A 13,911-nucleotide genomic window follows, 5' to 3' on the forward strand; every position below is an offset into this window, starting at 1 on the left:
CTAGAGAAGGACCTCTATGAAGAGATTATCATTTCTGTTGTTTTTGTAAAATATGTCAGTCACACAGCCCCATGCGTATGTGTGCAAATGAACGTTAATATGTACTCTAGGGGTGTTAATTAGCATATGAAACACCCTAATCAGAAATCCATATATGAGCAATCGCTCCAAAAATTGCTATCTAAATATGCACCAGAGTTTTTAATTAGGGAAAAGCATATTGGCAAATACTTTTTCGCTGATGGAATTAGAGATTTTCAAGACAAGTGATTGGTCAGGGATATTTAGACAGATTTTTGCCCTGTATAAATGAGGTATAGTGAACCTAGCAGCCTAATATCTCTGGGGATGGTGCCCTTGATCTAGAATGCCATTTGGTCCTGTGGACACTTAGAAAATTATTATTAACACCTTGCCTGTTTCTACCTGAAGTTCAGCTGATCCTTGTCAATATCTGTTGCTTTTGTCTCAGCACAAACCTTCCCTGTAAAGTACATACTAAGATGCCAGAGAGAGTGGAAACTGAGGACTTCAGGCAAGTTTAGGGAATAAATTTTCTTACTGTTTTGGTAACTCTTTGCTTCAAAAAGTATGTAAGTGAGGCAGCACTCAGTCTGAAACTATTATTCATTATAATAAATATAGTTACATTTATTATTAAATATAATATACCCATAGGTAGAGAGATTATTCAAAGAGGGAATATAACTTCCACCTACTCTAGTAGTAGAAGGCTACTATTTTTATTTTCTTTATTTCCTTTTTTATTCAAGATAATAACTTGAATAAATTTTACACATATAGATTTCACAAAAGCCAGGTTAAAAGAACATGAAAAGAATAGAATAGATAGTAATAGACAACCAATAGAGCACGTAGTACATCACTTACATATTTGTAGTGAGAAGGCTACTATTATAATATTCTCTAGAGAAACTTGACAGCTGAGAAAGGCCAGATTGGTTTAACTGAGCTTTCAAAAGAGGAAACTGCTGAAGAGCCCAGGAGTGAATTAAAGCAGAGCCCTGGCCTGTGAATAACCAGGCTATGTGCAAAAGGGAACCTCATTTCATATTGGCAGCATGCACTGGACACCAGTTAGGCAAGGTGGACAGAGGGTCCTGGACCTCAACTTGAGGAAAACTCCAGGAACTATCTTGACTCCTCTGCTGGCCTATGTATACAGACTGTCTAGAACTGAAACTTCCATGATCCCCAGCAGACTTTCATATACACTCCTCCAGCTCTTGGGTCTCTTGGGTCACTCTTCCTCCAGGTTCAGGAAGCAGCCATTCAGCCGGCATCTTGGACTGGTTAGTTATGTGTGACTTATCAGTTGAGTGGGGATTTGGAAAAGATAGTCTCACAAGAGGTAATGCTCTGGGACAGTATTTTCCATAAGATAAAATGTATTTCTCTTATGAATATTTAGATTATGATGATTAGCAAAAAAGGGTAATGAAGATAGACTGTGTGTGTGTGTGTGTGTGTGTGTGTGTGTGTGTGTGCGCGCGCGACTGTGTGTGTAAGGAGAGAAGGCCTGGTTTGTGGGAATACCAAACATAATAAGAACACAAAGAGAACAGTTCTATGATTATCAGTCACAAGTGCAGAAAAATCATTTTGCCAAGGTGCTAAAAACCAGACGAGTTATTTTTTAAGTATCTAAGATAACATAAGTCATTGACTGGGAGGCTAATTTGTGTATCTTTATGCTGGAATTTTCTTTGGCATGGTATTATTTTATTTTTCTTAATATTTAAATATTTTGTCTGTGTTTGTTTTCTCATACCAGGAAAACTAAATACCACTGAATATATGTATTTCTCATCAACTTATGGAACATTCTCTAAGATTGATCATATCTTAGGCCACAAAACATGTCTCAACAAACTAAAAAGAAAATAGAAATTATACCATGCATCTTCTCAGAGCACAGTGGAATAAAATTAGAAATCAAGTCCAACAGAAACTAAAACTAACAAAAACTAAACAGAAACTAAAAAACCTACTGCTGAATGATCATCAGGTCAAGGAGGAAATTAAGATGGAAATCAGAAGATTGTTTGAACTAAATGAAAAAGGGGATATAAGTTATCAAAATCTGTGGGATACAGCTAAGCAGTCCTGAGAGGAAAATTAATAGCCACAAATGCCTACATCCACAAGACAGAAAGATCACAAACCAACAATCTAATGAATCAGCTCAAGAACTGAAAAAGGATGAGCAAACCAATCCTAAACCCAGCAGAAGAAAAGAAATAACCAAGATTAGAGCAGAACTAAATGAAATTGATAACAAAAGTACTATAGAGAAGATTAATGAAACAAAAAGTTGGTTCCTTGAAAAGATAAACAAAATTGACAGGCCTCTTGCTAGATTAACCAGAAGCAGGAAAGAAAGGACTCAATCAGGAATGAAAAAGGAGAAATTATAACTGATACCATGGAAATACAAAATATCATCTATGAATACTATAAAAATCTCTATGTACATAATGTGGAGGCAATGGACAAATTTTTAGAAATACACAGCCTCCCTAGGCTCAATCAGGAAGAAATAGAATTCCTGAACGGACCAATATCAAGTACCAAAATTGAAACAGCAATAAAAAAATCTTCCAACCAAAAAAGTCCCAGACCAGATGGTTTCACAAAAATTACCAAACCTACAAAGAAGAAATGGTGCCTATCCTGCAGAAATTATTCCACAACATGAAGAAGGAAGGAATCCTCCCCAATACATTTTACAAAGCAAAAATCACCTTGTTACCAAAGCCAGGAAAGGACTCAACAAAAAGAGAAAATTGCAGACCAATATCCCTTATGAATATAGATGTAAAAATTCTCAATAAAACCTAGCAAACCAAATTCAGCTGCTCATCAAAAAAATAATCCATCATGACCAAGTGGGCTTCATCCCAGAGATGCAGTGATGGTTCAACATATGCAAATCTATAAATGTAATTCACCACATAAATAGAAGTAAAAGCAAAGACCATATTAACCTCTCAATGGATACAGAAAAAGCATTCTACAAAATTCAGCACCCTTTTATGATAAGAACACTTAACAAAATAGGCATAGATGGGACTTACCTCAAAATAATAAAAGCCATATGTGACAAACCCACAGCCAACACCATACTGAATGGGGAAGAATTGAAGGCATTGCAGCTTAGAACTGGAACCAGACAAGGTTGACCTCTATCACCACTTCTATTCAACATAGTGCTGGAATTCCTAGCCAGAGCAATCAGATAAGAAAAGGAAATCAAGGGTATCCACATGGGGGCAGAAAAGGTCAAAGTATATCTCTTTGCTGATGATAAAATCTTGTGTCTAGAAAACCCCCAAAATTCTGCCAAGAGACTGCTGGAATTCATAAATAAATTCAGCAAAATCTCAGATTACAAAATCAATATGCACAAATAGCATTCCTGTATGCCAACAACAGTCAAGCTGAGAACGAAATCAAAAACTCAATACCTTTCACAAAGCAACAAAGAAAATAAAATACTTAGGAATATATTTAACTAAGGAGTTGAAAGACCTCTACAGGGAGAACTATAAAACACTGAGGAAGGAAATAGCAGAGGACATAAACAGATGGAAAAACATACCATGATCATGGATCAACAGAATCAACATTGTTAAAATGTCTGTACTACCCAAAGTGATCTACAGATTCAATGCAATCCCTATTAAAATGCCAATGTCATTTTTCACAGATCTAGAAAAAAATAATACTATGCTTTGTATGGAACCAGAGAAGACCCATGCATAATCAAAGTAACCTTAAACAAAAAGAAAAAATTCAGAGGCATCAATTTACCAGACTTCAAGCTATACTATAAGGCTACAGTAACCAAAACAGCATGGTACTGGCAAAAGAACAGAGACATAAACCAGTGGATCAGAATAGAGAACCCAAATATAAAACCATCCTAATATTGCCATCTGATTTTGGACAGAGCAGAAAAAAAATATACACTGGGGAAAAGAATACATATTCAATAAATGGTGCTGGGAAAATTGGGATAGCTACATGTAGAAGACTGAAACAGGATCCACACCTCTTCCCACTCACAAAAGTAAACACATGATGGATAACAGACTTAAACCTAAGGCATGAAATCATAAGAATTCTAGAAGAAAATGTAGGAAAAGCTTTTCTACGTATCAGCCTAGGCAAAGAGTTTATGAAGAAGACCCCAAAATCAATCATAGCAACAACAAAAATAAACAAATGGGACCTTATCAAATTAAAAATCTTCTGCACAGCCAAGAAAACAATCATTAGAGTGAATAGACAACCTACAGAATGGGAGAAAATATTTGCATGGTATACATTTGATAAAGATCTGATAACTAGAAGCTATACAGAACTCAGGAAAATCAGCAAGGAAAAAAATCAAACAACCCCATTAAAAAGTGGACAAAGGACATGAACAGAAACTTCTCAAAAGAAGATAGTCTAATGGCCAGTAAACATATGAAAAAATGCTCAACATCTCTAATCATCAGGGAAATACAAATCAATACTACAATGAGATATCACTTAATTCCAGTGAGAATGGCTTTTATCAAAAAGTCCCAAAACAGCAAATGTTTGTGTAGATGTGGAGAGATAGAAACACTCATACACTGCTAGTGGGACTGCAAACTAGTACAACCTCTATGGAAAGTAGTATGGAGATAACTCAAAGAACTAAAAGTAGAACTACCATTTGATCCAGAAATCCCACTACTGGGTATTTACCCAAAGGAAAAAAGGGACATTCTATAAAAAAGATACCTGCATTCAAATGTTTATAGCAACACACTTCACAATTGTAAAGATTGTGCCCATCAATACATGAGTGGATTAATAAAAGGTGGCATATGTATACCATGGAGTACTACTCAGCCATAAAAAACGATGAACTAATACCTCTCGTATTAACCTGGACAGAACCGGAGATCATCCTTCTAAGTGAAGTGTCACAACAGTGGAAAAACAAACACCACATGTACTCATCATTAAATTGGAACTAATCGACCAACACTTATCTGCACACATGGAAATAACATTCATCGGAAATCAAGCAGGTGGGTGCGGGGAGGAGGGCATGGGTAAGTTCCCACCTAATGAGTACAATGCACACTATCTGGGGGATACACACACCTATAACTTTGACTCAAATGTACAAAAGCAATTTATGTAACCAAAACATTTATACCCCCGTAATATTCTGCAACAAAAAAATAAAATATCATCAAAAAAAAAAAAAAAGAGAAAGCTGACAGTAAGATCACTGACTCACCACAGATAATTGTTAGGAAACCAACCATGGAGACCAGGGACAGTGCTAGAGGACTTGGGGTGGGGGGGTGGAACAAAAGGAGGAAATGGTTTAACTTTTTAAGGAGAAAATAAGGAATACACTGAAGTATAAACACTAGTGATTCTCCTGAGCACATGATGGGATAGGAGATGATCTTTTAGAACCCATATGTTTACAAGGGGAAGTCATGACAGACTATCGTTTCCTCTAAAGCTGTAGTTATTCAACAGGTAGCTGTGGGGACTGTAGCCCTCATGAGTCCAGACTTAAAAGCAAGGCGCTTGACAATGTTTAAGCTCTGTCCTTATAGTCAAGACAGAAATAGAGGCAGTAGCTTTGAAAGCTAGTCTTTGGACTAGTACCAAACAGCTGCTTAAGAGTCACCTGGGGAACTTGTTAAATAGTACAAGATGCCTGTGCCACGGCCCCTTAGGCTATGGATTGAAGTCCAGAAGTCAAGTTTTAGTAAGTTCTATGAATGATTCCCATGTGCAGGTAGGTGTGCTGTCCCTCAAGGGAGTTGACTTATAAACCAAAGACAAGGACTATAAACTGAAGAGAGTCTTCCCAAAATGTCATGCAGGGCTCTGTTCCAGTCAACACTTTTATCGTTGCTTTAGATAAAGATTAGAAGTTTATCAAATTCAAGGATGACATGAACCAGGAGAAGAGAGCAGAGTAAGCATCCAAAATGAAGTCAGCATATTTAGTCTAACCAGATAAAAAAACAAAGATTAGGTTAAAAAAAAAAAAGCCTGTCAGTAAAACTTTCATATCAACTATGACTTCAAGTCACATGGGAGACATTTAAAATTCATTTTAATATTTGTAATATTAGAAAGTCAATGAAAAAGAATGAAGGGATCTAGTCATGGTCAAAGACCTTTAGCTGTGAACAAGAAGGCGGTTACATGTCTTCAGAGATAGAGTCAATCAGGTGATAACTTTGGCAGGAATTGCGGTGGGGGGGGTTGCAAATTTCTGTGAATAGACTAAGGAAGAAATAGGTAATGTGGATGGCTTAAATCAAACGACACGGACGATATGGCATACTTTCTTTGAATTTACGGAATCAAGTATAATTAAGGTTTATTGCATCCTACTGGGGTCCAAGCAAAAACTCTGGTCATTAGTACCTAGGTTAACTAGGATGGCACTTTCCCTCCTTAAGAGGCAAGCAGCTTTCAATCTCACAATTAAGAACTGTCTACGGCCATACCACCCTGAATGTACCCAGTCTTGTCTGATCTTGGAAGCTAAGCGGGGTCAGGCCTGGTTAGCACTTGGATGGGAGAATTGAGAACTGAGTAGAGAAGTATTTTAGAAAATCAAAATTCAGTAATTTTAATATTTTTAATTAAGGAAACTTAATATTCAATATTTTATTTACTTGTAATGCTTAGAAATTGCATTTGAGTGGCAGTATTGTAACTTCAATTTAAATAGCTAATTAAGTAATTAATTCAGACTTGTGGTTGGCAGTGAAATTCTAACTATATATATAAAATACAATATTGTAACACTTAAGATAATTCAGAGTTCACAAAATTTATAACTTTAGTTTATTAGATGTATATAAATTACTCAGTCCTTGGGAAAGTTTGCCAATCAGACAATCAAATTACTCTAAAGGGAAATAAAATGTATTAAATTCATAAATGCAGGATAAAATATGTGGAAGTATTTAATTGACTAGTTTTTAAATGGGATTAAGTATTGTGCAAAGGCAATTAGAGTGACTGCTAAAATTGCTAGGCATAACTAGAATAAGAGGATTCGTAAATTGAACTTAAAGATTAAGGAAGAATGAGGTTATTAAAAATTGGTGACTTTAATAAATTGAATATCAATTTTCGAAAATAAATGCCTGAATAGTCTTTCTACGTAGAAAAGCTATCTTTGGATGGAAGAAAAAACTCGCAGTAGCTTATCCAAGGTAGCGAAGGAACTATAGCAAGTATGAAAATGGCCAGGCTACAGGTTGAGTCCTCAAAGCTCCACTGGGGCCAAGAGCTGCTGCAATCTTAGGCTGGGAGGAGAAGATGGTCACCTCCCTCCATTCTACACTAATCAGATCACTTGGCACATCATGATCACTCCTGGAAACCTGTCTTTTTGACTAATGGTTGCTAACCACCCTGAGCAAGTGTTATCATTCACGGACTCTGAGGTTCTTCTTTGTTTATTTTTGTGGCTAATGGTAGATATTTTGGTAGATAATAGTGATGGGTGGGTTAGTAATATTAGTCACCTTCCCACAAAGTCCCTACCAGGTTACAATAAAAGCAAGTCTTTAACCATATTTTGTCACATATCTATCAGATGTTTATTAAACAAACATCTATTGATAAGCAGACCCTAAATAGTTGACACAATCTGAAATCCCAACTCTCTGTTCTCTTATGTAATGTGCCCATATATTTCATAAAGAAATCACTAGAAGCAGATGTGACAATATTTATTCCAGTGGCAGAAATGTGTAACTCTTATAAGACAGCTAGCTTCTAAAACTTGCAGAACTCTCACAAGGATACAGGCATAGGCTTGTGAGGCAGTTTAGCAGAATCTGACAAAATGCTTAAGAGAAAAGAGCCTGAGACACAGACCAGCCTGGGTTCAAATACTGGCTGTCCCCACACACTGACTTGGGAACATTACACAATTCCTTTTGCCTTCCATTTCTTCATGGGAAAGGCAGGGATACCTGTTTTACCTGTTTTTAATGTCGTTGTAGGAACTAAAGGAAATAATGTACAGAGTCACATAGTTAGAACGTTTAAAATATAAATTATTTTTGTCGTTGTTTTGCGTGGTCCCAGAGGGAAAGCTAGCATTCATGAATGTGAATCAGAAATAACAAAATGAGTTAATTCAAAGGAAGAATTTTCCAGCAATTAGAGTATTATAGAAACAGATCAAGCTCTCTTTTGCTGGATACATTCCTATCAAGGGCAGTATTCAAGAAGAAACTGTTCAGGTTCTTATCGGACAAGTTTCTAAGGAGAGTTTGCTGAGGGGGAGGACTAGACATAGAGGGATCTCTTTACTGCTCTCCAACACACAAATTCTGGAATACTGGCCCATTTTCCTTCCTTGCGGGTATAACTTAGCTCCTCCTTACCCATGTGTATTCACAGCAGGGTTCTCTAGTCGTATAGCTGTATAGATTGAGAATGGTGCTCTACAGAAATCACTTTTTCTTTATTTCTAACTCTATGTCTTTTTCCTGAAGAACAGTCAGAAGCACTTGTGCTTCTTTATTCCTGAACAGTGTATACAATTCTCTGCTTTCCTTCAGCAAGGAAAGTGCATACATACTCACCAATCTGACATTTCACATTCCTCAATGTACATCCCAGCCACACACATCTTCAAACAACTCCCCACCCCCCGCCACCCGCCCCATATTTGTTTTAAAGGAATGGTCTCGACTGAAACAACAGGGCCTTGTTCTGGGATTAAAATTCTGGCCTGGGCTTCCTCTCTAGCTTTTTGCCATTTGTATTTCTATGCCATTTGGTTATTGCACAATTTTTGTATATTCGCCCCCCTCCCTGTTCCTTTTTTCCACCAGAAAAGGCTACACTCAGCTCTTTGCTTACAAGGGCCTTACTATAATATTGCTATCTGCACAGAAATAATTTCCTGACTTCCCCACAGTCCCAAATCATATCTGGACCCCACCTCTGACCTTGCTTTGGTGAACTGCTCATTCTCCCAACTTCTTGGTTATATTTCACCTCAGGATTTCTCTGACACCCAAACCTGTTAGTTTTACAATAACTTTTAACAAATTACAATCAAATTTTAACCAGCTCATAATATAATCCTGTGCCCATTGCTTCACGCACGAAGAGACAGAGGAATCCCTTGGTCCTTGATGAATAAACTAATCATAATATGATTTAAATTATTTGTAACCATTTAAAAATATTCAGCCTCACCAATACATAAATGCAAATGGAAGCAATGAGATACTATTTTTCACCTACACAATTAGCCGAAATTAAAAACCAGGCATGTTCCCCATACCTGGTGAAGGTACCCTGGGACAAGCATCCATTTCTACTTTATTGGTAAGAGCGGAACTTGGTGCAAAGTTTGGGAAAGCAATTTGGCAAAATATGAAACAAAACATGACAGAGAAATAGAAAACTTTTAGGGCACAGAGGTTCATCATGACATTATTTAGGGTGTGAAAAATAGGAAAAAACTTAAATGTTCAATGTGGGCAATGGTTAAGAAAGTTTATATAATAGAATACTTTGCAGACATTCAATATATTTTTTTCTTCGTCTATTTTTTAAATTAAACTTTCTGTTTTGAGATATTTATAGATTCACATAACAGTTTTAAGAAATAATATAGAGATTCCATTTACTCTTTACTCAATGATTACAGCTCGTAAAACTGTAGTATAATATCACAGTCAGCATATTGACATCGATACAGTTGTGATGCGGAACATTTTCATCGCTACAAGCGTTACTCATGTTGCACTTTTATATGTTCCTTCCTGTCTGCACCCCCTCTTTGGCTCCCAGTAAGCACTAATCGGTTCTTTATTTGTATAGTTTTGTCATATCAAAGAAAATTATATAAATGGAATCATACAACACATGCCTTCTGGGATTGGCTTTTTTTCACTCAGCATAATTCTCTAGAGATTCATCCAGGTTGTTGCATGTAGCAATAGTGCATTCCTTTTTATTGCTGAGTAGTATTCCACGGTGTTCATATACACAGTTTCCTTAGCCAATTTATTGAAAGACACCATCTGGGTTGTTTCCAGTTTGGGACTATTATGTAGACATGAACATTCATGTGTAGACTTTTGCATGAACATAACTTCATTTCTCCGGGAAATGAAACCCCAAGAGTGCAACTGCTGAGTCATATGCTAGTTGTATGTTTGGTTTTCAGAGAAACTGCCAAACTGCTTTCCAGAGGAGCTATCCCATTCTACATTCCCACCAGCAAGGTATAAGTGATTCAGTTTTTCCTCATCCTCATTAGTAGTTGGTGTTGACACTATTTCTTATCTTAGTTACTCTGTTAAGTGTGTAGTAATATCTCGTTGTGGTTTTTATTTGCTTTTCCTTAATGGCTAATGATGTTGAACATCTTTATGTGCTTAATTTGCATCCGTACATTCTCTTTGGTGAAATGTCATTGTCTTTTACCATTTTCAAATTGGATTGTTTGGTTTTTTACTGTTGAACTTTCAAAAATTGAGATAAAATTTGCATGTCATAAAATTTACCCTTTTGAAATGTACAGTTCAATACTTTTTAGCATATTCAAAAGGTTGTGTAACCATCACGTATTATATAATTCCAGAACGTGTTCATCAGCCCCCAAAGAAACTCCATATCCATTAGCAATCACTCCTCATTTCCTCCTCCCTCAGCCCTTGGCAACCTCTAATCTACTTTTTATATCTATGGATTTGCCTTTTCTGGGCATTTAATATAAATGGGATCATACAATATGTGGCCTTTTGTGACTGGCTTCTTTTACTTGGCATGATTTTCAAGGTTCATCCATGTTGTAGCATGTTTCAGCACCTCATTCCCTTTTATGGCCTAATGATATTGCATTGTGGGGATATACCATTTTTTAAAATCTGTTCACCAGTCATTTAAGTAGTTTCCACTTTGGGGTTATATTATGCATCATGCTGCTCTGAACGTTTATATACAAGGTATGGTGTGCACATATTTTCAATTCTATTGTGTGGAACTACTGTTCCATATGGTAACTCTGAGTTTAATTTTTGGAGAACTGCCAAACTGCTTTCCAAAGCTTCTTACCACTTTACATTTCTTCCAACAAGGTATGAGTGTGTAGGTAAGTTTTGAGAGCTCCTTATATATTCTGGATACTATTCCTTTTCAAATATGTTGTTGGCAAATATTTCCACCCAGTTTATGTCATGTCTTTTCATCCTCTTAGCAGGATATTTCACAGACAGAAATCTTTAATTTTGACGAAGTACAATTTATCAATTTGTCCTTTTGTGGACCATGATTTTGGAATCAAGTCTAAGAATTCTTTGCTTAGCCCTAGATTCTAAATATTTTCCTTATGTGTTTTTCTAAAATTTTTATAGTTTTATATTTTACATTTAAGTCTTTTATCCATTTTAAATTAATATTCATATAAGGTGTCGGATAGGTAGAGTTTCTTTACTTTTCTTTTCTTTTTTTTACTTATGGCTATCCAATTGCTCTAGCACTGCTTATTGAAAAGAATATCTTTCCTCTTCTGAAATACCTTTCCATCTTTATGTAATGTCAGTCAGGCATATTTATGTAAGTTTATTTGGGTTCTCTATTCTGTTCCATTGATCTATGAGTTTATCCTCCTGCTAATACTACACAGTCTTGATTATTCTAGATATAATAAATCTTCAAATTTAATAGGCCAATACCTTCCACTTTATTCTTTTTCAAAATTGTTTTATTTATTCCAGTTCCTTTGCCTTTCCATAACATTTTATGATAATCTGGCTATAGCTACAAAAACTTTTGCTGAAATTTTGATAAAAATTGTGTTTAAACATATATATCAATTTGGGAAGAATTTAAATCTTCACTATGTTGAGTCATTCAATCCATGAACATTATATGTCTCTGCATTTATAATACTCTTTGATTTCATCATCAGCATTTTGTAGTTTTCAGCATACAAGTCCTGTATATGTTTTGTTATATTTATACCAAAATATTTTCTTTTATTTTGAATGATTGTAAATGGTATTTTTTTTTTTTTTTTTTGAGACAGTGTCTCACTCTGTCACCTGTGCTAGAATGCTGTGGTGTCAGCCTAGCTCACAGCAACCTCAGACTCCTGGGCTGAAGTGATCCTCCTGCCTCAGCCTCCCAGGTAGCTGGGACTACAGGCACATGCCACAACACCCATCTAATTTTTCTATTTTCAGTAGAGGTTAATTTTTTTTCTATTTTTAGTAGAGATGGGGTCTTGCTCTTGCTCAGGCTGGTCTTGAACTCCTGACCTCTAGCGATCCACCCGCCTAGGAGGCCTCCTAGAGTGCTAGGATTACAGGTATAAGCCACTGCGCCCAGCCAGTATTTTATTTTCAATTTTGGTGCACATGGAATCACTGCTAGTTTATAAAAATATACTTGGCTTTTTTATATGTTTGTCTTGTATCCTGCAATGTTGCTGAACTCACTTATTAGTTGTAGGAATTTTTTTTGTAGATTCCTTGAGATTTTCTACACAGACCATTATGTCATATGCAAATCAGGATAGGTTTATTTCTCCCTTTCCACTCTGTATGCCTTTTATTTCCTTTTCTTGCATTATTGCGGAACTTCCAGTACTATGTTAAATAAGAGTGGTGAGAGCAGACATCAGACATCCTTACCTTGTTTCCTAATCTCAGGGGTAAAGCATTCAGTCCTTTACCATTAAGTATGCTGGCTGTAGCTTTTTTGTAGACGCTTTTTACCAAATTTATCAATAGAGGAATACAGGAAAGTCCCCTCTATAATTGTCTTTCTTAGAATTTTTTTCATGAGTGGGTTTTGAATTCTGTCAAATGATTTTTTTTTGCATTGATTGATATGAACATGTGATTTTGCCTTTCTAAAGCTGAGTACAGTTTCTCTTTTTTCTTTTCTCTTCTTGACCTCTTCTGTCTCATAATCTACCTGCTGCAAATTTTGCTAGGGCACGTTCATTCTTTTCTTCTCACTCCTAGTTGGTTTCTTCCTAGAATACCAGCTAGGTTCACTCCCTGGTATGGCTGACTTGATATTCATGTTTCTCATTCTCTTTCCTCAACAGGAAGTACCTTCTACTTACGGATTTATTATTGATATTCTTGCTTTAGATATTCTGCCACTATTGATTTTATTTAAATTTTTTTCCACACATCTCAAAAAATCCACCATCTTTACTCATTTTCCCTTTTCCCCTATATGTCATTTTAGTGTTTCCACTTTTTTTTTTAATCATCCCAGGCAGCGTCTCTGTATTCTGGGTGCAGGTAGCTTGTTCAACTCCAATTCTCCTTTCATGCCAAGTTCCTAAAACTGCCAGCCATGCCAAGTACCCTGTTATTGTGGCTTGGTCTTAAGCACTTGGAATGCACTCCTCATGACTGGAATGACCCAGATTCCTTTATGACCAAAGGCTTTACTATCTCCCAAGCAGATGGTTTATCTGCTGCACTCATCAGCCCACTCCTGAAGCTTCAGCTTGAACCTGTTTCATGACTCCTCACACAGTTTTCCCAGAAGTTCTGGCCCTGCTTCTCCTGCCGAGGCTCAAAGTGAACTTGCCATCTCTATTGATATGAGACTCTCTTAAAATTTTATGTTAGTAGGCATATGATGGCAAAACATAGTCCTAGAGCTCATCCAATTGAGCAATAAACATGCTTTCCGCATCACACCTTTGTGGGTCATCATCCTGACACACATCTGTTCTGGAATAGGGAGGGTCTTCCTACTTTTTACTTCCCTACTCCACATCCTCCCCCACACAATGCTCTGCTCTAAGCCTTCTCTCCCTATCTTTCTGTGTACTTGCAGAACAAAATTGGATACAGGCTC

This window comes from Propithecus coquereli, unplaced genomic scaffold (genome assembly GCF_000956105.1).
Source record: "Propithecus coquereli isolate 6110/MARCELLA unplaced genomic scaffold, Pcoq_1.0 Scaffold62, whole genome shotgun sequence".
Taxonomy (NCBI): domain Eukaryota; kingdom Metazoa; phylum Chordata; class Mammalia; order Primates; family Indriidae; genus Propithecus; species Propithecus coquereli.